This window comes from Astatotilapia calliptera, chromosome 14 (genome assembly GCF_900246225.1).
Source record: "Astatotilapia calliptera chromosome 14, fAstCal1.2, whole genome shotgun sequence".
NCBI classification, from domain to species: domain Eukaryota; kingdom Metazoa; phylum Chordata; class Actinopteri; order Cichliformes; family Cichlidae; genus Astatotilapia; species Astatotilapia calliptera.
Window position 1 is genome coordinate 15058242 of NC_039315.1, and position 22575 is coordinate 15080816.

At 39.8% G+C, this 22575-nt stretch overlaps 1 protein-coding gene across 1 annotated transcript in view; it reads left to right on the top strand.

Moving 5' to 3' along the window:
- Nucleotides 1-22575, top strand: part of schip1 (schwannomin interacting protein 1) — a 228035-nt gene that overhangs the window by 14647 nt on the left and 190813 nt on the right. The window lies entirely within an intron of this gene.

Consider the following 22575-nt stretch of genomic DNA (forward strand, 5'->3'; position numbering starts at 1 on the left):
GTTGCATTTGTTTCCCACTCTCTTTTTAAGCAGTGTTAGAGGAAGCAAGAATCCCTTAGCAAACAGATGGGCTAGTATCCTGGTGAGACTCAGTGAGTGTGTGCATGTGCTTTGTTTATTAGGTTGTTTGTTCTGGTTGAAAGAGTTTGTTGTTCATTAAACAGCAGCAAAGTGTCTCGCTAATTAGAAACTTGCTGTAACTTAAAAACCAGGATGACAAAGAATCCCCTCTCTTCTTGAAAAATCAAGTATGTTACTCTTCACTATTGCAATATATTTAATAAATAAATATATTTTTTTATTTGCAAATTTTATGTTAAAATATGCTGGACTCATGAAAACGATGGACTGTATTATGCTGCTAACACTTTAGTCCTATATTATAATAAATTGTTATACAATTAGAGGAGACGTTGAATCGAGTTAAATACTTTTACCTTAATTGTGGCTGTTAATGTTATTTCACATCGACTGAACAATTGAAATACTTGTAATATCACCAAGCAGCCCACACCTATGCACGCTGTTGTTAAGTAACGCTTAGTCAGCCTTTTCCTCCACTACTTCAAATTGAATGGTGTAAAGTTTACCAAAAAAAATCTTTTGAGATTAAACACTTTTGCTGAGAGTGTTTACTGTGAGTCACTCACTCCCCAATCTGCCTTACCTTTTTCAGTTTGAAGCTCTATTTTGGTGGAGTAATGCTGGACAAGCTGTGCTGAACCTTTGCCCTCTGTACCGCCTTGCCTTGCTTTCTCTTGCACCTCCGCCCACAGCACACTACACTCTTAACTCCATTTTTTTTCTTCCCCTCTCTGCCTTGTCACCACTCTCTCTGCATCGTTTTCTCTCTTGCTTCGTCTGTCCTCATTCAGACTGTATCACTCTGCTGTGGCTCTTGTGGTCGCTGAAGGACAGACATTCATCAGCATAAGGCCAGGGTGCCATGCTATGTGTGTGCGTTTGTGAATGTATGTTTGTGTGGTTCTTCATGTTGGCTCATGTGGGCTTGAAGGACCTTGCTGCTGGCCTGTAGGGGAGGGGGAGGTTCAAACATACTTCAATATCATAGTTCCATGAAATATGCATGAACACACACACATAGAGGAGACACTGCAGCACTGTGGTTTTTCCTTCTTTACTTCTTCCAACATTGGAAAACCTCCTAGATTCAAGCTCACCTTCCCAGTACCTCCCAGACCCTCAGCTCTCTCGACCTCCTTGAAACAAGATGTTACATCTCAAGGGGTTTATCCAGATACAACAAATTTCAAGTACTTGTACTACAGTTGAATATTTCCATTTTATGTTTCTTTTTTTTTTTTTAACTTCTGATTGGCACACAGGCTCACAACTGACTGGTTGCTACACATAGCCCATGCGTCATGTAATGATGACTTCACCTCCACTTAGCCCATACACTTGTATTAATTAAAACATGGACATTTGAGGATCAGTAAATGAACCTTTCCTGCCAAGGATAGTCAGCTGTTTTTAATGAAACACATCTTTTTTTCTCCAGATGATCCCCCTTGGGGGCACCACACACACACACACACACACACACACATTTTTATATATATTTTATTCAAAGTTAAAAAATCTCAGTCTCTGGTTTTCTGCTTCCTGGTCAACTCTACTGACTTCCTTGACCACATGAATTGTCAGGATAAACAACAAACCTTTTTTTTGTTGAGCTGGCCTGAGTGTACTCCATATTAAGCATGCAGTTATCAATCGTCATTTAACTTCCAGAAACAGTACTTAAAACACTGGTGTCCACCAAAGTGCTTAACATGCTGAAGGCAAAATCACACTATTACAAGTCATGTTTCTACCAGCCTTCGGGCTAAACTAACATTCTGTCTGTAGACATATCTGGGCAAATTTGAGAACTTACCTGGGAATTGATTAGCTTCACTTTTGAATGCTGATGAGGTCGTGTGGAGTAGTGAAAGCAGAGATGCTAATTCAGTGATATATAACAGATCATTATCTGCAAGCTGGAAACAAATTATGTCTCTGTGCTCCCGCTTTATTTGACCATAATTGTAGACTAGTATTAGGTACCTTGTACAGTTTGTTCTGCATTTCAAATATGCTTTAAAAAGTTTATGTGTACATTTACATTTGAGCATCTATATGTGCTGACTTGATTGCACGAGTAGATCCCCATGATTCACAGCAGAGTGTGGCCCTCTGGGATGGTTTGGTGAGGTTCGTTCAGTCGCACAAACCGAAGATCAAAGCCAAAGTGTTGAGATGAGAATGGAGATAAAACGCTTCAGCTCGGTTGCTGTCATTGCAGAGAAAAAGATACAGCTGGTGGGCGCCTGATGAAATGATTTAAGTGATGTATAGTTAAGAGGCGAATAGGACTGTGAGGAGAAGGATGAAAAAGAATAAAAAGCACAGAGCTGACTGTATTAAAAAAAAGATAAATTACATAACATCCTCTATGCTTAGCTGCATTCAGCTTGTGCGTCCATGGCTGCTTGTCTGCTAACTGTGTTTGTGGACATTGATCTCCTCCTGGCTCTGTGACATGTTTGCACTTTTCCCCTTCCTTTTGTTCAGCCCAGGTGGAGGGAAAGTGTCACTGTAAGCATTTCTGTAGCCTGCGTGGGAGATCACTCTCTCATCTCTCACCGCCAAGAATCCAAAGCAAAGTGACGTCTTCATCTATGCCTCCACCTCTACCCTACTTAATCCCTTTTCCCCACCCTCACTCTATGTCATCCCTTGCTTTCCCTCCCACTGCCTTTCCATGCACAGTTACACATTCACATTCACAAATGCACCCTATGCCCTCCCCCTGCCGTGCACACACACACACGCGCGCACACACATCCCTTGGTGTTTCTCCTGACAAATTCTAACAAATGTTTTATTGGTGTCAGTTGGTGTCTCATTTGAATTGAATTTATACACCTCTGCTCCAGAGTTGACATCGATCGGGTTTAACTCATTTAATAGCCATGACATTTGCCTATTAGCTTATTTACTGTCAAAACAGGCCCAGGCTCAGCTGGCTTCCTGAGAGACACTAACTCTTGCATTTGTATCCGTTAGGGAAGAAAATGTGATTGCTTGTGCAAAATATAAACTCAAGAAGAATGTTCAGCCCTGAAATACACACAGAGATGGACTAAAATGAATGTGCTTCATCTACAGTTAGGTGCATAATTTGTTGAGAGTTTTGTAGCTTGCATCTGTACACCACCACAGTGCTTCTTAAATCAAGCAGTCTGCATGTGATTGAAGTGCTGACTTTCCTTTTTAATTACAGCCATATTTATACATCATCCTCCATTTTCTGAGGTTCAAAAGTAATCGGACAAGCTAACATAATTTTAAATGCAAGAAATGTTTTTAGTTCTTGAATAAAAATGATTTGTCGTCAATGTTTGCCTTAAGTCTAGAAACTATGCATACTTATAAACAATGTGGGTTGCACAGCATGCACAAGACTAAGCTTATAAGTGAAGCTGTGAAATAGCCACTGATTTTGTGAATGCCCAGCGGGAAGCTATCTTAAAAATTCATCTTGGCTATGTGACAGTGAGATAAAATGAGGAGAAGAGAAGGCTAATTTCTCCAAAGGCAGAAAGAGAATGATGGATGACTGAAAATCTGAAAGGATTAGGAGTTAGAAGGTAGATAAGATGCGGCAGATTTTGGAGTGATTATGACGATAATAACTGTGCCTTTGAAGCCTTTATGACTCTACATTTGCGTGGGTATGAGATCAAGTGTATGCACGGGCACAGGTATGTCAGTCAAAATGTCTGATTCCTTCTTTGTTGCTGTTTCTATGTCTTCATACGAGGTAGATGTTAACTCTTACATCCGTGGACCTGGAAAAGTACTCGTAATTACACGCTCACATCAGCTTGTGTACACACATATAAACACAGCAACAGTCTTCAGTGGCACATTAAAGCCCTTCCAAAACAAATCAATGAAAGCTGTTACACAAATGAGGAAAAAGATGACAAATGAACAAGAGACAGACAGTAAAATGGATGTCGATCCAGAAGTAGGAGAAAAACGCTAAGTATCGTGAGGGAAAAGGGAGTCCTCACTTTTTATTTTTGCATATCCTTTTTTTGTGAGCACATGGTCTTGAATCGCTTGATTGGATATTTAAAGCAGGCTGTGTGCAGCATTTAGATGAGAGCAATGGTTTACAGCTGGTGTATAGCGATTTGATTAGATGCTGTAGCTCACTGCAAACGCCCCACAAGCTTCTAATTGGTTATTTATCTAGAAAACATGCCATTTAGCTGACATTACTTAAACTAAACAAGCATATAGTGGCATGCGTGCTCACATGTAGTCACGCACAGACAGAGATGTGGCACACACACATACACACGCACATATATATATACTATAGCACAACACAAATCTGCTGAAAGCATCTCCAAACCATCTGCAGCAGTAATAACAATCTGGTACCTAAGGCTATATGCTCTACTGTTCATTTCAGCACACTTCTCTTTGCACTCACACCTTTTCTCCGATTGCTCTTTCCCCCCCTCTATTGCAGGTCCCAGTTTTTTTTCCCATCATCACTCTTGCTTACGCTCTTTCTCTTAAGCATGATGTTTTGTCCCCCTCTTTTGTCCCACTCTTTAGCCTATCACATACGCTGTTAGGAGAGGAGGGGGGGGGGTCGCTGTCTTATTTAATGAATCATTTCAATGTAAGCAGCTATCTCCTGGAAGTTTTCAGTCTTTTGAATATGTGGCTTTACAGCTGAAGGCCCCATCCAAAGTTGGGTTTCTTAATGTTTACAGCCCTCCCAAATACTGCACAGACTTTTTTAATGACCTCAGTGAACTGCTGTCTGTGATCTGTGTTGATTTCGACTGTGTAATTATTGTTGGGGATTTTAACATCCATGTGGACAACCCTCAGGACAAAGGGACTAAAGACCTGAGTAACACTCTGGGCAACTTTGGGCTGACTCAGCATGTAACAGAGGCCACACATAATAGAGGACACACTCTTGACCTACTGATCTCCAAGGGCCTGAGCATTTCAAAGGTTACTGTGTCTGATGTGGGCCTGTCTGATCATTACTGTGTTTTCTTTGAAAGTAAAATCTCAGCCCACACAAATATATCAACAGCAGTGATCACAAAACGGTGTATAACTGAATACAGTAGTGCAATTTTTAACCAGGTCTTCCCATTAACACCTGACCTGTCCAGAGGGTCAGTCAATGAGCTCGTCAATATAGCTTCAGTGCTAACATGTTAAATGTAATAGACACTATTGCTCCCATTAAGGTGAAGGTTATCTCTGGAAGGAAAAAGTCTCCCTGGAGAAACTCCAAACTGGTGAAAAATGAAAAAAGAGTGTAGGAAAGCTGAGCGCAGATGGAGAAAAACAAACCTCCAGGTTCATTATGACATCTATAAAGAGAAACTTCACAATTATAATTTACAACTCAGGAGTGCAAGGAGGTCCTACTTCTCTGACATCATCACTAAAAACAGCCATAATGCTCGGGTCTTATTTTCTACAGTTGACAGGCTAACAAACCCTCCTGTGTCAGTGGCAGCTGAACTTCATTCGACCATGGCCTGCAATGACTTTGCCAAATTCTTCACAGAAAAAATCCAAAAGATTAGACAAGCAATTGGTACATCAACAGCAGATCCAGGATATGTACTGTGTCCACCAAAAAACTGTTTAAACAACATGAAACAGTTTCACCCTATTAACAGCAAAGACCTGGAGGACATCTTAGGTCAACTGAACTCCTCCTCTTGCTGTTTAGATGTCCTGCCAACAAGTTTTTTCAAAAAGGTCTCAAAGACTTTAGAGTCAGACCTGTTACAGATCGTCAACTTTTCTTTATTATCAGGTGTGTTTCCAGAATCACTAAAAACTGCTGTAATTAAACCTATACTAAAAAAGGACAATCTTGACAAGACACAAATGAACAACTACAGGCCGATCTCAAATCTCCCATTTTTAAGTAAGATCATTGAAAAAGCAGTTTCTCAACAGTTCAGTTACTTCTTAAAACAGAATAACTGCTATGATGTTTTAGACAGAACCACAGCACTGAAACCGCTCTGACCAAAGTGTTTAATGACATATGTCTGAATACAGACAGTGGAAAAATGTCAGTCTTAGTTTTACTGGATCTCAGTGCAGCATTTGATACAGTTGACCACAACATATTACTCAAACGACTGGAGAACTGGGCAGGTCTTTCAGGAACTGTACTAAACTGGTTCAAAACATACTTAGAAAACAGGAAATACTTTGTATCAATAGGTAACTTCACATCTGAGCAGACAAGTATCACATGTGGAGTTCCCCAAGGTTCCATCTTGGGACCCTCTCTGTTTAACATTTACATGCTCCCACTGGCACAGATTATAAAGAACAACAAAATAAACTATCATAGCTATGCAGATGACACACAAATATATATCACAATGTCACCAGGAGCCCGAGGCCCTGTGCAGGCTCTTGGTAAATGCATTGAGGAAATTAATGGGTGAATGTGTGTGTGAATGGGTGGATGACTGGATATGTAAAGCGCTTTGGGGTCCTTAGGGACTAGTAAAGCGCTATATAAATACAGGCCATTTACCATTTACCATTTAATGACTGGTTGTGCCACAATTTTCTCCAGCTAAACAAAAACAAAACTGAGGTAATAGTCTTTGGCGCCAAAGAAAAACGATTACAGGTCACCAGAGAACTTCAATCTATACATCTAAAAACCACAAACCAGGCGAGAAATTTGGGTGTAGTGATGGATGCAGACCTAAACTTAGAAAAACACATTAAGACAATAACAAAGTCAGCTTACTATCACCTCAAGAATATTTCAAGGATAAAAGATCTGATGTCTCAACAGGACCTGGAAAAACTAGTCCATGCATTCATTTTTAGTAGGCTTGATTACTGTAACAGCATCTTTACAGGTCTACCTAAAAAATCTGTCAGACAACTACAGCTCATTCAGAATTCTGCTGCTCGAGTCCTCACTAAGACCAAAAAAGTGGACCACATCAGTCCAGCGCTGAGGTCTTTACACTGGCTGCCTGTCTGTCAGAGGATAGACTTTAAAGTTCTGATGCTGGCCTATAAAGCTCTGAATGGTTTAGGACCAAAATACATCAGTGACCTCCTGACCCAGTATGAACCATCCAGATCCCTCAGGTCATCTGGATCCGGTCTTTTATCAGTTCCCAGAGTCAGAACCAGACACGGAGAAGCTGCATTCAGCTTTTATGCTCCTTATATCTGGAACAAACTCCCAGAAAGCCTCAGATCAGCTGAAACACTCAGTTTATTTAAATCCAGGTTGAAGACTCACCTGTTCTCAGCTGCATTTGAATAAAGCACCAAATCCACACTTTAAGCTTAAATTTCAAAACTTACATTTAACTACTGATTTTATCTACTGTTCTGATTTTATCTGTTTTGATTTTATATACTGTTGTTTGTTTGTTTGTTTGTTTGTTAATTAGTTAGTTAGTTTGTTTGATTGTTTTAATCAATTTTAAATCATGCTTTTTATTTGTTTTTGTTTCTAATGTCTCTGTAAAGCACTTTGAATCACCTTGTTGTTGAATTGTGCTATACAAATAAACTTGCCTTGCCTTGCCTTGCCTAGGCTCAGTTCTCAAGGCCAATGAGTCTTCCATAACGAGATCCCCTGAGGAGAGAAGAGTAGTGTAAAGAGCAGCGGGGACAGCAAATGGGAGGGGAAGAGCTGGGGTTTGATCTCCTTTCTGACCTGCACAAATAGTGCAGCCTCTAACTAACCTTTCACTACCACTTCTCTTTCTCTCAGTCTCCCTTAACCCACCATTTACGTGTTCCACTCCCCTCTGTTCAGGAGCCATCTATCATTACTGTCCATTGACCCGATCAGATGCATTATAATCTTCTTCTGACAGCACTCCTGCTGTGTTTGCAATACACTGCACAGCGAGAACGGCTGAGGAGAAGCGCAGACAGTTGTCCTTACAGAGGAGAGGGAGTCTGGGGTAAAAATCAAATGGGTGCATATCTAAAAGTGAGACAAAACGTTCTTAGGAAAAAAGGAGCTTTTACAAACACTTATCCACCCATGTTCTGGAGTTTGTCACAAAACTGATTCTTTAAAGATTGATTTTCTGCTTTCAATAATAATCTCTCTCCTGTTATTTGAGTTCACTACAGATTACCCACAGTCCTTATTTCATCGACCAAGAAAGTCAAGCAGAAAGGAATGCTGTGCCAGTCAATGACTGTTAAACTTGAGTTACCTCCCTGATATCATAAAGTCCGGGCTGTGGCAGCTAGCTGCTGTTTGCCTCATTAGTATGTGCGCTAACAGAGTGGCAAGCTGCTCATCCTTCCTCCGACAGCGTTTTAGCAGTTTAAGCGGGAGTTCAATAAAAGTGACTCTTAATGAAATGCTCTCTGGCCATTTAGGGAGACATGGTCTCTGGCAATTTTGTAATGGTTGTCTTTACACAATCTGTGTACTTTCATTGACTTTTGGCGTATTTGTCAAGGTGCACCTTTCAAAAGAAGTATACAAATGAGCGGCAACCAGCGTAGTCTTGTGTCAGCATGGCATGATGGATATGTTGTAATTATAGAACATATTCATCATGCTCCCTGCTTTATACCTAAACACAATTGGTTTAGGTATAAATGTAAAATGTGTAATTTTATTTCTGTATTGCTAGAGTTAAACTTAAATTGCAGGAGATTTTTTTTGAAGAACTCCTCAAAAGCTTCTCATTCTCCACTTTCTTGCTTCAGGGCTCAGTTGATTCTGTGTCAGTGTTTTCGAGACAAGATAACATACTGAAAAATGTGAGATGGTAGCTTCTGCACAGTTAACAGTTACTGATTCATCCGGTATTGTAACATTGACACTTGTGACAACACACGAATAATATCATAAAAATGTGGCTGGGTGTGTGAAGCTCGCTCAGGTACGCTCAGGCGATGTCCTCTGTGTGAGTTTCTGACAGCTCAGTCTGCCCTTTCTCGTGTTTTTTGATCAGAGAGTTAGGAATGAAGGGGCAAGGTGTTGCCCTTTTATTTGATGCATACATTATGCACCAATAGATTTCACTGCATCACAAATAAATAAATAAAGCAGCACATTAAAGAAGTCAAAGATCTAAGATTCCTCTGGATCAAACACCTTTTTCTTATGCAGACCATGTGTACGAGTTGATGAATATAAAGTGCTTTAATGTTGTCGGGCTGTAAGCATGCTATTGTTAGGTCAGAAATCTTCTCAGCAAAGAGACTCTGCTTTGAAGTTTTGCATTTGTCTATAATAGTTTATTAAATCTTTGAAGCTTCTGTGAAGACGCTTGTGTTTGCATATGCATTCATACTAACTGTACTGAATAGAGCTGTGTGTATGTGTGGACCGGATCCATACATACATGTGTATGTGCACGTGTATAATGTGCACTCACATACAGAGCACCTGTCTAGTTTCCTCTGTAGCAGTTTAAACATGGGCCAAATGTGTCCTCACAGTTTTCTAGCGTCACCATGGTAACAGTGAACTTGCTCAGAATGTCCTTATTTACTTATGCAAATGACTTCCTGCAGCCCTCCAGCCTGTCAATCAAGATTGCAAGCATATTGGAAAAAATATAGTTAGAAAGGTGAGAACTTTCAGTCTTTGCTACAAGCTTATGTAACCCTCACTTAGCTCCAGTTTGTATAAATCAGTGCCTCCATATTTTTTTGTCTTCTAATGCTGTGGTAAATCTCATATTACCTAACGGACCCTTTGTTGGGTTTCAAGTTGAAGCTTTTCTCTCATTTATCCATTTGCATTTATCCTTTAATCCATCCTGTTCTTTGTTGTGTTTCCTAATGCTGCTTCTTAATGCTACTTAATTGTTAACTGTCTGTGCCAGTTTCATGCTGATTCATCTGCATTATGTAATTTGTTTGCAAGATACAAATAGTGGGAATGTTTTGTGAAATTAAAATTGTCTGTCCCGAGCCAGACTAGCTTACTTTTTCCAATACTTTGCACAAGCTACCAAATATCTTTCCGCTCTCGTTCCCTTTTTTGTCTGTCCTTAGCTTTCGCCCTCCTTGAGGTTTTGCTTGTTTATTTTCTTCTTCTTGTGACTTCTTCCAGCTGCTTCGTCTTTTGCTTTTATTTTTCCATCTGCATTTTGCTCACTAACCCACTATCCTTTGAAATAAGAGAAAGGAGAGTCATTCTGATTCTTTAAATAGTGCCAATTACTTCTTTTATATATGATCTTCTGAAATAATCATATTTCTTGAGCATTTCTTTAACAATATTTATTTGTTAAAATGATTTTTTTTTTAAATGCTGTATTATGGTCAAGGCAATACTAGTATAAGCTACTTACAATCTGACATTAGATTATTTCCAAGTCAGGTGACAGACTGCCCTTTTTGATTTGGGAATGAAGCACTGCCCCAAATGAAGGAATTAAAGATGGATGAGATGGATTTGTGGTATGTCTGAAATGTTAATTGGCTGACTGTAAGCTTGAGCAGTTCAGCAGTCCGATTTTCTGCTTTCAAAAGATCTCTTATTACGCTGGTCAACAATTTTTCAGACGTTATCTGCTTGAGAGGATGAGAGGTGAGCTTTTTTTTTTTAAAGATTTTGAGGTGCTCAAATATGACAGTTAAAATAGATGATTGGCTACCATTTCCAAGATTTCCTGCTCTTTTCTCTTTGTACATGTTGCCCTTGGGATTAATTTTTAGTAAATACAACATCTCCTTTCACTGCTATGCCGATGATATCCAGATTTATTTACCTTTGAAATCCGATGTTTGCATGAAGTTAAAATTTGGTTATCACATAATTTTCTTACATTGAACGAGAATAAGACCGAAATCATAGTCTTTGGTAGTCACACTCCGCTAGACCAGTTAGCTGATGCCTTAGGCCCTCTCGCTAGCCATCTTTCGTCCACTGTAAGAAACCTCGGAGTGTTCCTGGATGGCTCTTTTAAACTCGAGAAACAGGTGTCCACTGTGGTAAAAAACAGCTTTTACCAGTTGCGTCAGATTTCCAAAGCAAAGCCGTTCCTTCCTTTAAAGGACCTTGAAAAGCTTATCCACGCATTTATTACATCCAGATTGGACTACTGTAACTCCCTCTACTCGGGCCTCCAACACTCCTCTCTTTGCCGGCTCCAGTTAATTCAAAATGCAGCTGCGCGTCTTTTAACAGGTACGAGAATTCATGAACACATAACTCCAATTTTAGCCAAATTACATTGGCTCCCTGTTAAATATCGTATAGATTTTAAAATTCTTTTGTTCACTTTTAATATTTTGAATAATTTAGCGCCCAGTTATCTTTCTGATTTACTCCATTCATACAATCCCAACAGAGCACTTAGATCGTCCAACCACAGGCTCCTAGCACAACCTAAGACTCGAATGAAGTCGAGAGGCGACCGGGCCTTTGCATCCGTGGCACCCAGACTCTGGAATAACCTCCCCGTTCATATTCGCACTGCTGAGTCTATCCAGTCTTTTAAATTACGTCTTAAAACTTATTTTTTTACTTTGGCTTTTGATTCTGTCTAGTTGGCTGTTTTAGCTTGTTGCGTTGTTACCTATTGTTTGTTGTCCTCTTTTATTGTTTGTTTTAACTGTCTCATGTTTTTATTGACTGTGAAGCACTATGGTCAACACTGTTGTTTTAATATGTGCTATATAAATAAATTTTGATTTGATTTGATTTGATCAAAGTTTTTATTTTAACAACTGTGTTTGTTAAATAGATGAGTTTTAATTCTGAATTGTTAACTTTTTTCATTTGTTTATGGTCAATTCATATGATAATATTTAATCTTTCTTCATTGTGTAACAGTTTAAAAGAGATATATAGATACACGGAGAGATAAGAGTTAATATGAAACACATATACATCATATTTAATGGAAAGCACAGCAGAGCTATTTCAGTTCACAAAAAAACTGGACTGAAATTATTTAGAGCCCAGCAAGCCCAACCAGGGAGGTCAAGATGTTGTGTCAAGGTGGCATGTTGTGACTTGTGATTTATGTCTGTGGATATCTCCACAAGCAAACTTATTTTATTTGGTAATGTAGTGCACCAGAACAGGAAATGCAAAGGTTATCTGCCTTTTGGTGGTGCAAGTCACGTTATTTTAACAGCATAGTGTGAAAGAAAATGACAAATATTACTTGTGAGACATATACTTATTTAACATTTTGACAGTACAGTGCCATGAAAAATCGTTTTCCCTCTCCATGATATATTTGTTTTTTTGCACACTTACGGTTTGTAAGTCATTAAACTTTCAATATTAGACGAAGATAACCCAAGCAAATACAAAATGCACATTTTGAATGATGATTTTATTTATTATGGGGAAAAAAAACGTTGACTAGTGTAAGCTGATAGCTTGTTCTAATCTTACTCAGTTTTACATGTTGTGGTTCAACATGAGAAAAGCCGTGATATGAAACTGAGTTTCAGGACAGATGTCGTCTGCTCATTGTGAGTGTGTTAGACTTCATTTCATTACCTTTTTCTGGCTTTCCATTTATATTAGAAATATACAAAGTAACATTACCATCTTTCCAGCCAGCATTTGTGAGGACATAGATGACATAAATAAAGGCTGTTCATCAGTAGATAAAACCTGCCAGAGTTTCTGTGCAGTGTGAGCTCCATAGTCATTGATAGTCATTTGATTGTACAGTCAGTGACAGTTTCTAGACCTCTGCAAAGAACTCCTTCCATATCTGATCACAGTCACTGTGTCAGCATTTCAGGCCTGTCCAACAGGGATGAGATCCTCAGGCAAACCTAAAACAACATAGAGCAAGTCTTTGTATCCCTTTGCTGACTGATCTAGAGGAGGTGGCTAGGGACATGTCCACTGCTTTGGTGACCCCAAACCAGCAGAAAATGAATCACACTGTGAAATAACAACATGGATTTTTTTTTAATGGCTTGGGAGAAAGATCCTTGACATTTTGGGTTCTTTGACTGGATGATTGCCACCGGTGGTTGTATGTTATCGATTTCTCGAAGCGGAACCAGGTATCCTCTTTGTGGAGCAGTTTCACAAAGCTTGTTTGGCGATAGCAAAAACGAGACACTCTGGGTCTATAGCTGTGTGTGTGGCCAATGACTATTCATGAGTTACTGTTCAGTCTGTGTGATCGTCATGGTGTGGTATGTGTGGAGAGAGGAAGAGAGGTTTACTGTTTACAGTTTTAACATTTACTGCGAGAATGAGCTCATGTTTCTCTTCCTGCTGTCATTTAGCAGATGCTGTTTCTTGTCAACAGTGAACAGAGAGATGAGCAGAATTAGTATCAAACCCACGATACTAAGACAATAATGCAAGTGGCAGAAAGACAGTAAACAAACACTGACAGAAAAGAGACAATGGCATCTGCTCTAACTGAGCTGCAGAGTGAGTGAAACCTCATGTCTCTGATGTACAAAAGATCCTTGTTTTTTAATTATATATGTATTTTTTAAAGTTAAACTTTATTTTCATTTCATATTTTTCCATTTTCTTTTATTTAATAAGGAGCCTATTATTGCACATGTATCATGGCCATATAAAATATAACGTTTCATTTCCTTTTTTTCTAGCCAACTACAACCTGTCATAATTATGTAATGTATATTTTGACATACAGAGCAGGCCTATTATAAACATATATGTACATATATATATAATCAGTCACACCCCGAGCGCTCACTTTTCTCAGGATCTGTTGTGTATAGCAAGAAAGGCGTGTGTGTGTGTGTGTGTGTGTGTGTGTGTGTGTGTGTGTGTGTGTGTGTGTGTGTGTGTGTGTGTGTGTGTGTGTGTGAGAGAGAGAGAGAGAGAGAGAGAAAAAGTGAGAGTAAGTTAATTTCATGCAGTGTTACCTCATTTTGTAGCATAAAAATTAGGATGATACATCATTATACATATTCAATGAGAAGCTATCTTACATGCATAAGAGGTTGTCTGAGGGATGAAGAGATAAAAACCTTTGGTGATAAATTGATTTTTATGCAGTTTTCAGGGAGAAAAATGTTTCAAAGATAAAAAAAAAATTCAATTTCTGGCCACAAAGAACTCTTTTTAAATTGGTTAAGTTGTTACCCTTATACCACGTAGCAGTGTTGAGATTGCATTTTGAGTATCCGGCGTATCCTCTGGAGGAGTTTTATTTGACACCCCCCCCCCCCCCCCCCCCCCATTATATTGTTTACTCCTTTAACTAAGTCAGTGTTTAGGAAGACAGAAGAATGACAGCTAGCTGCATTTAAAAGCACTGTTACTTCTTATTACACTCATGCACTCATATAAATAGTCATTATCTTTTAGCTTCATTGTTTTTTTGTTTCTTTTACTCAAAAACTGTATTTTAGTGCAAAACAACACATTATTTTTTTTGTAAAAGTGACATCTGCACTTCCAAAATGAAATAACAAATTTAATGCATGAGTAGCCCAAGGCTATTGAAAATGATTAAAGATTTGCAAAACTATTATGTGAAGAGCATGAGATGATGTTTCTTTTTGTGTGCTTTTCCAGCTCTATTTCACATTGTGACTTTTGTAACTTTCATTTCTTTTGCTCTTATACTCTCTTTTATATTTTACTCTGTCATTTTTCTTTTCTCTCTCCAGATTTCAGCCAAAAAGTATGAGACCTTATTAAATCATTTCTGGTGCCTTGTGCACCTTCCGCAGTGGCAATGCTGGACAAGGTCAGAATACTGATAAATGGAGCACACGTGTACTCGGGCAGCCAGACATTTTTTATTTCAGGCCATACAGCTCAGATAGTGTGAGGGAAGCAGATCGGTGATTTCATGTGTTGAAATAGAGTCTGAAATTCAGCGCTGCCCCGCCTGCACAAACCCAAGCATTTATTAACTCCTCGTTAACCTTCAATGAAGAGTGTCTTTTTTGCTTGTGGTACAATAAAGCATCCAGTATCTATCTCTTAGATGTCTTTAATGTCACCTCTGTATTTTCCGCTCTGTCTGACACAAAGAGGACAAACATTGCACACCGAAGCAGAAGCCCCACAATGCTTCACCACCTTAAATGAGAATGATGCTTCGAGATAAGCTCTGAAAGCCGCAGAGACATAAAAGATACAAAACTGGTTCTATAAATAGTAGCAGTCTGCACAGATCCTCAAAGCAGTAGTTTTTTCGGGGAGGAAATATTTTTTTCACTTGCTTATTTTACCACAAAGACTGGAAGCTGCTACCCTGGCTCTGCCAGAAAGTCTACCTGCTGAAACCTCTAAAGCTCACTAAAGCCTTTCTCACACATGGCTCAACATAGCTAGTTTTGTGAATCGGTTAAAGTGACAGCCTTTTGTCATTCAGACTGAGGTCACCTTTACATCCTTGTTCCTCAGTGCTTCATTTATACACAATTCAAAAGGCATGCAGACTCTTGAAAATGTTTTCACTTTCATATTTTTGCTTAAAGGTACTGCCGTATATGCGAGTGCTGACCCTTCCCATCGCCTACAGGCTACAAGAGAGCTCTCTTTTGGGTTGGGTTGAGATAAAATGTTATTAACGTCATATAATTGTTGTTTAAGGCATGCCCCAGAGTTATCCTGTTCTTTGCAAGCTAAACAAAGCATAAGACAGTCATATATTTGTGCCTGCTTATTTGTATCGCTGCTACATGCAGCTCTGAATTGTGCCATGCTGAAAATGAATATGGCTGAGCGTGTATTGCCTGATTACCATCGCAAAGGGATCACATTGCTCATTCATACAAGAAAGGTGCCGACAGCCATATGTAAAGGAATTAATAACACATTATTATATGTTATACCTTTTTATTTAATTCATACAAAAACCTTGAATGTCTTCATTCAAGAAATCATAAAAGTCATTTAAAAGCATTCAAGGATATAAATATCAAAACACACCATTAAAATAGCACGATTCATTTTACTGTTACACCTCACTGTGTAGCCAAATGCACTTGAGCGAAATCAAGATAATTCAGCAGCCTGTTAGAAGTAGGTTGGCTGTATCAGTGACAGCAGGGCTGGTGCCTGTAGTAGCATGTGTAGAGGCTATGTAATGGTTATATTTAGCATCTCATCTCCCAGACGGTTCTCTGAGCACACACTCGACTGGCACAGCAGCCTATTCTGGTGAGAACTGTGAACACTGGGAACAGTTAATGCCTCTGTGTGAATGATGAGTTTTCCAGCATCTATCAGTTCTCAAGCCTCACTTCTAATACAGATACTGATTTCCCTCTTTTCTGTAACTTTTGAATTCCTGTGTGTGCGTGTGTGTGTGTGTGTGTGTGTGTGTGTGGTTTTTCCCTCTCTCACCTGTATTGTCTTTTTTACCTTCTTTCATTCACTCCCAAAGCTCGTTTCCCTCAGTAATCTTCCTGCCAGAATGAGAGTTGGAAAACAGGCTTTTTTTTTGTGACAGAGTGTGTGATGTTCCTTGTGATCCCTCCCAGTGTTTGAAGCTCAGACTTTCCATCCTGCCTGCAAATCCTGACTTTCATAGTATTCGTATGTAAGCAGGAAAATGGGTGAACTGAGGCATTGATTGCCCCCCCCCCCCCCCCCCCCCCAATATATTCTGTATAAACATGAGAAACATTCACATGCACTGCACACAACGAAAATTTACTTGCACATACATAACTCGTATCTGAATGCACGAATGCTGCAGACTTTTTGAGTTACAGGTATGCACACAGGATACAAGCTGACATCTGTACATCCTGCTGCTGCTGTTTGCTGCTGAAACACTGGGGCTTACTCCTCTGCATTATAGATGAGGAAGCTGTGAACAGCTTGTTTGCTTTCTAAATTAAGTTTTTCTCTCCTCTCTTCCTCTGCTTCTGTCTCTCCCTGGGTTGCTGCTCCTTTTGCTTTTTACACCCTGAGATGAGCCAAAGCCTCTGCATGCCAGGGTGTTTTGCTGTTTTCCTGCATTTTTGTAAACGTGTAAGCAGCCTCTCTGCTAACAATGGGTATGAGAAGGTCTCATCTTTAATGTATGTTGCCCTGTGTATAGAAAAGTAACACCCTCAGAGCCAGAGACTTTCCTGCTGGCTAGCCTGTAGTGGATTGGAACTAAGCACATTCTCACAAACATTCGTACAGCCATCTATTAGCTATATCCATTTTAACCCATGGAGGGTAACAGAGCAGCTTGATGGTCAACTATTAACCATAGCCAATTAACCTAAGATGCATGTCTTTGAGCTGTGGGAGGAAGTTGGAGCTCCTTCAGGAAATCTGCAGAGCCACAGGGAGAACATGCAAATTGCACTCGAAAGACCTCAGCAGACCAGCAAGATGTAGCCCAGAACCTGTGAGTGAGGCAACAAGCTCAGCACAGCTGTGCATTCCCACTGCACAGAGCTTTAATTCTCCTGTACAATGCAAGACTGGATCAAGTGTGATCTCTCTCTGACTCTTTTTCTCTCTATATGAGTTTTTCCTACATTTCATACAATTAGAGTGCACTAAATAAGGGTTCAAAAATTTAGAGCATCCTAAAGTCAGCAGAGAAGCTGAAGTCATTTTATTTGAATATAATGTAAATAACTGCTTCAGCTGTTTGCAGTGGTCTGTCTGGAGTCACTTGTTTCTGATACTTTTGAAATCTTCTTCCCTTGCATCCTCTTTTGTCACATCAGCCCTCTCTCCCTTTCCCATAGTGTCTACATTTAAAGTCCTTACTCTCACCTCCACACTACAGCCTTTCATTCTCGCTTACTGGCCTCTGAAAACACCTCACCTCTTCCTCTGTCTTTAGCTATCAGAGATAGAGGAGGAGAAACATTTCCATCAGCACTCATCCAGTATAGAAATCTTACTGATGATCTGCATGTTAGTTTTCCTGACACTACACTCCCCATTTATCCGGGCTCGATCTCTTTGCCATAACAAACACGTGCCTTGTGTGCTCGCTAGTTGCTTTGCACTTCATCTAAACACATTAGCTCCATCCAAGAACCATATATAAAAAAACATTGAATCCCAGCTTAAAGAATCACTCATAACATCCATGGACAACATTACACCCACACTTTAAAGCTACAGTACCAGTCAGAAAGTTGGACACTCGTACTTATATCCAAATGAATTCAAGTCTGCTTTTCATCGTCTTTTTTTCTATTTTTCTCTATTTCTCTGTTATTGCTATATTAGATGGCAATCAGATTCATTTAAAACATGAATTGGGTAAACAGAAAACTTTCTTTTTGTACACTCTGTTCGGATTATTTCAGAAAAACGGAATATTGCATAGAATATAATGAACTAACAAAATTAGACCTAAAAACTGCAGAGCTATTCCAGTGACATTTATTAGCGGTAAATCAAATGTTAGACTATATGCTGTTCCACTCTATTATCTGTTTTACTTAGTAATAATAAGTAATAACACTTTCCTGGAAAGTTGACATTTATACTTCTCTCCTGTTGTCAAACAAATTCATTCTAAATGGCAGGATTACCTTAAATTATGCCTGAGTTTCATAAAAAGAATATTGTAGCTGAAATGATATTCAGACTATGTTCAGTGAGTCGCATCTTTCATTTCAACCACAAACCGCAAACAGATGCCCACTGTGACTAATGGGATACTATCTGATTTCTTAGATACTGTGGCATAAACAAAACTCTGACGCACAAAAAAGAGATTAGGAGTGTCTGTCTTTCTATCTATCAGCCTTCCTGTCTCTTGAGCCTGTCTCTGTCTCACTGTGGTTTCTGTTCAGCTCTTACTGGGGTCTAGGTGGGCGGATCAGAAGTTCTAGCACTTCTGTACAACCTTTCGCCGGGCTGTCTTTCCATCCTTCTCTGGTTTAATTTTCTCTGTTCAGACTTTGACTGAGCTCGGTCAGAGGCTATTGATTCACAGAGAGACGAAAAGGAAGGTCAATGAAAGGCAGCAGAGTTGCTTGAGAGTTGATGGGAACTGTGAGCATGCACACACACACACACACCTGCTGTGCTTTTCCAAGAATGACTTGATTTGTGTTTGCTTGTACTACACATACAAGCACAAATGAAAGCATTGCCTCTTCTTAGATGGATGGCAGTGATTGTGCTGTGCATGCCTCTGGATATATCTCTATCATCAACAGACTTCAACATGAGGTAGAGCTCTAACCTTGCCTGCTCATGTGTCATGTGTTTACCCAAAACAGAGCGAGAGAGTGAGGGAGGGAGAGAGAGGCATAAAATGAGATCCAGTAAACATTATAATTGTGTGTGATATCTCTCTCTTGGAGCATTCTCTTGTTCCCTAATCTGTTCACATGCCAGGCACCTGGACTTCCCTGAATGTCAAGGGGAAATGGCTTATCAGCCCCCCCATCCATTTCTTTTTCTCCCCGTCTCACTCTCATTCCTCTGTCCAGGCAGTCTGTCTGTGTGGCTCCCAGAGGGAGGCTACCCAGAGGTCAGATCTCCCTCTTCACCTTTTCAGTTCCTCTCCAACTTTTTGTCCAGCCTGCCCAGTGGGACGGAGGGTCGCTGGCTGACATTTATCTCCATGGATATGGAGTATGCTCTCAGAATGGGAAATGGGTTTTTCTCCTGCAAGGCAAGAGCCTAGAGAGAAGTATATTTTCATTGGTGTCATTTGGTAAAGAGATGGAGCGTGGACAAAAGGAGAACTCATTTGATTTTGATGTGCATCCAAATTGCTGCTGAAGAATTGGCTTTGCTGAAGCACCGCGCTCTCTCAATGATCTGACTTCATGTTTTCAGTGTGTATGTGCGCAAATTATGTTTCTTTGATGCTCCATGGAATTACTGTAGCTTGTTTGCTAATGGTGAAAGCTTCAGTTACTGTAGGTGCTTAGCCCATTCAGCTGGGTGATACATGTCAAAGTAATATCCATATGAATGCCAGGACCACAAATTTCCAAGCACACGTAATGAAATAACCAGTGTAATTGAGTTCACCTGTCCGTAGTGTCATCTTTTTTCTTTTCTTTTTTACCAGCGTTAACGTCATGCATATGCACAGACAGTTATCTTCAGGGTGTAGTTTTGATGTAGCTAGCTAAAAGCTGCTACAGTTTCATTCAAAGTTCTTTCAGGAAAAACTAAAAAATTCATGTTTGACAAAAGTAATCTTTGCAGTAGCTTTTCATGATCTTGATCAGCAGAAATTCCTCTGTTGTTGGAGATAGAAGTGTTGAATTGTCAGCTTTTTAACTGGGTAACGTGAATCTGACATCTTGGTTTAATGGTTTTTGTCAAATGCTGTTAGTGGATCAAAAGACATTTTTCACACTTAAAGGCCAATTCATGCTTTTCATGTTGGTGTGTCTGTTGGATTGTGATTCATTGAGGGATTTCAAGTGTCTCTACACACTATGATGAGCCCTATTTGTTAGCTGACTTGTTTGTCAGCACATACAAATGGTGTTTAGTAGCATAGGCAGTGGCAGTTGGTAATAAACTACATCAGTATGACTACTTAAAATATGTTTCAAGATGTCTAGAAATGAGAATATAAATCGAACTGAGGGGATGTCCTCTGTTTTCTTCTGGTTATTCGATTAGAAGGGAACTAGAATGGATTCAAACCTCGAACCTTCTTGCTGTGAGGACACAGCGCTATCCACTGCACCACCACGTCGTCAGAAACATTATTAATAGGCCCATTTGTCACTCAGTGCAACTTGTCAGAATCAGCACCAACAATTCTATACATCTGTAACTTAATTGTAGATATCTATAATGAAAGCTTATAGAAAAGAATGGCAGCTATGTCACCATGATATAGCAAACATAAAAGCAGCAAATCATCACTTTCTGACAAGCTGATATTTTCTTGAAGGAACAGACAACATATTTAATTTTTACTTGAAAAAAATTACAAGGAAGCAGAAGAGACGAACCTCTCATGTGGTGACATATTGTTTGCACTGCTGAATGCTGTAATTAAATTTTTCACAGTGATAGTGTCTTCAAACAGTTACAAAGTTAACACGTTTGAAAAGGGCCTGCTTTGCTCATTAGCAGCTGGGAATGGATCTTCTCACAGCAGGGAGAAGATGAGGGTCTGCCAGATGTAGATTTTGATTATTTGACCTGAGCTCTTCTAGGACTTAGAGGCACTTTGTAAGGCTACGTCCATCGTTTTCTCTCCGTTTTGGCCTCCCGGCCACACTGAGACGCTCATTTTCGTTTTCGCTCATGGAAAACGCTGCGTTTTCAAAACGCTCTTGAAAACGCATACATTTGAAAACAGTGCTTTCGCGTTGCAGTGTGGACAGCGAAAACGCAGACTTTCTAAAACGATGATGCACGTCACATGTCATATGATGCAGTCATGTGACCAATTAAACTAAGATAGCGGAGGGCATTATACAGCAGTTATTTTGTATCCTCTCAATTTTGACAGCCCTATTAAAGATTAATATCAGTCTTTACATGCTCCAAATTCTTTAACTCTAACTCGCTTTTGCAACTTTGTACTTTTGTGTTACTCGCAGCAACAACTCCATCTCATTGTTAGTCCATTTAAAAAACTCGGTGCTTTTCCTCAACATTTTGCTGTTACGTTTTAAAGAACCGGAAAGTAAATAAGTGACAGACTAACTGAGGCAGGTCGAATCTTCTTGCGATTCACGCATGCACAGGACTGGAACGTAAGCGTTTTCGGCCGTTTCAATGTGGACGCACAACTCTGTGAAAACGACTGAAAACGCTAGTGTGGACGCGGAGCATTTTCAGATGAAAACAACGTTTTCGAATCTATCCGGGCTAGTGTGGACGTAGCCTAAATGAGTTGCTGGTGTTGGAGGTAATCTTTCAGAGTATCACTGTGTTTCTATAAATGTGAGCTGTACAAAAAAAGGTGCCTGTTTACTGGTCGTCTTTTCTTTGTGTGCCTGTGTGTGTTAGTATTTTTAGACATGTGGTGCAGAACACAGTGGTAAAACAATTACAGTTCATCATCTAGAGCTTATCCATTGTACTGCTGCAGATGGTAAAGCTGTCAATCTACTGCAGATATGGCGTTTAACATCTACAAAACACATGTGAATTCAGCACGGTCCCCTCCCTTTTTCTACAGGATTGTATTGTTGGCTAATTGAGATTCTATACCAACCTCAGCTCTGTGTGCATTGCTTTTATCAGTGGACTTTCATCTCACCCCGCTTCATCCTCCATCCTCCCGCCTCGACCGAGCAGTCAGATATCACAGCCTGCCCCTGAGCCCTGAGCCCCGCAAGCTGCCGGGGTGGCCAGCTGCTCCCTCTGGCTCTCTAACACCACTAATTGAACCATTTCACTACTGACGATGAGTTGTATGCACAGCAGTATGGGACAAAAGCTTCAACAGGTTTTTATGTGCATTACAGTTCTCGTGTGCAAGCAGGTGTGAACGTACAATCACAGTAGAAAGGGTAGATCAGAGCGACGTTGTTAAGGCTTTGTTTACAATGGAGATAGTCAGAATGGGTTTATCGGGTAGTAAATCAGCAGGCAGCTTGTGTCTGGGGAGCTTTTAATTAGATTTGTCCAATTTTCTCACTTGCACCGAC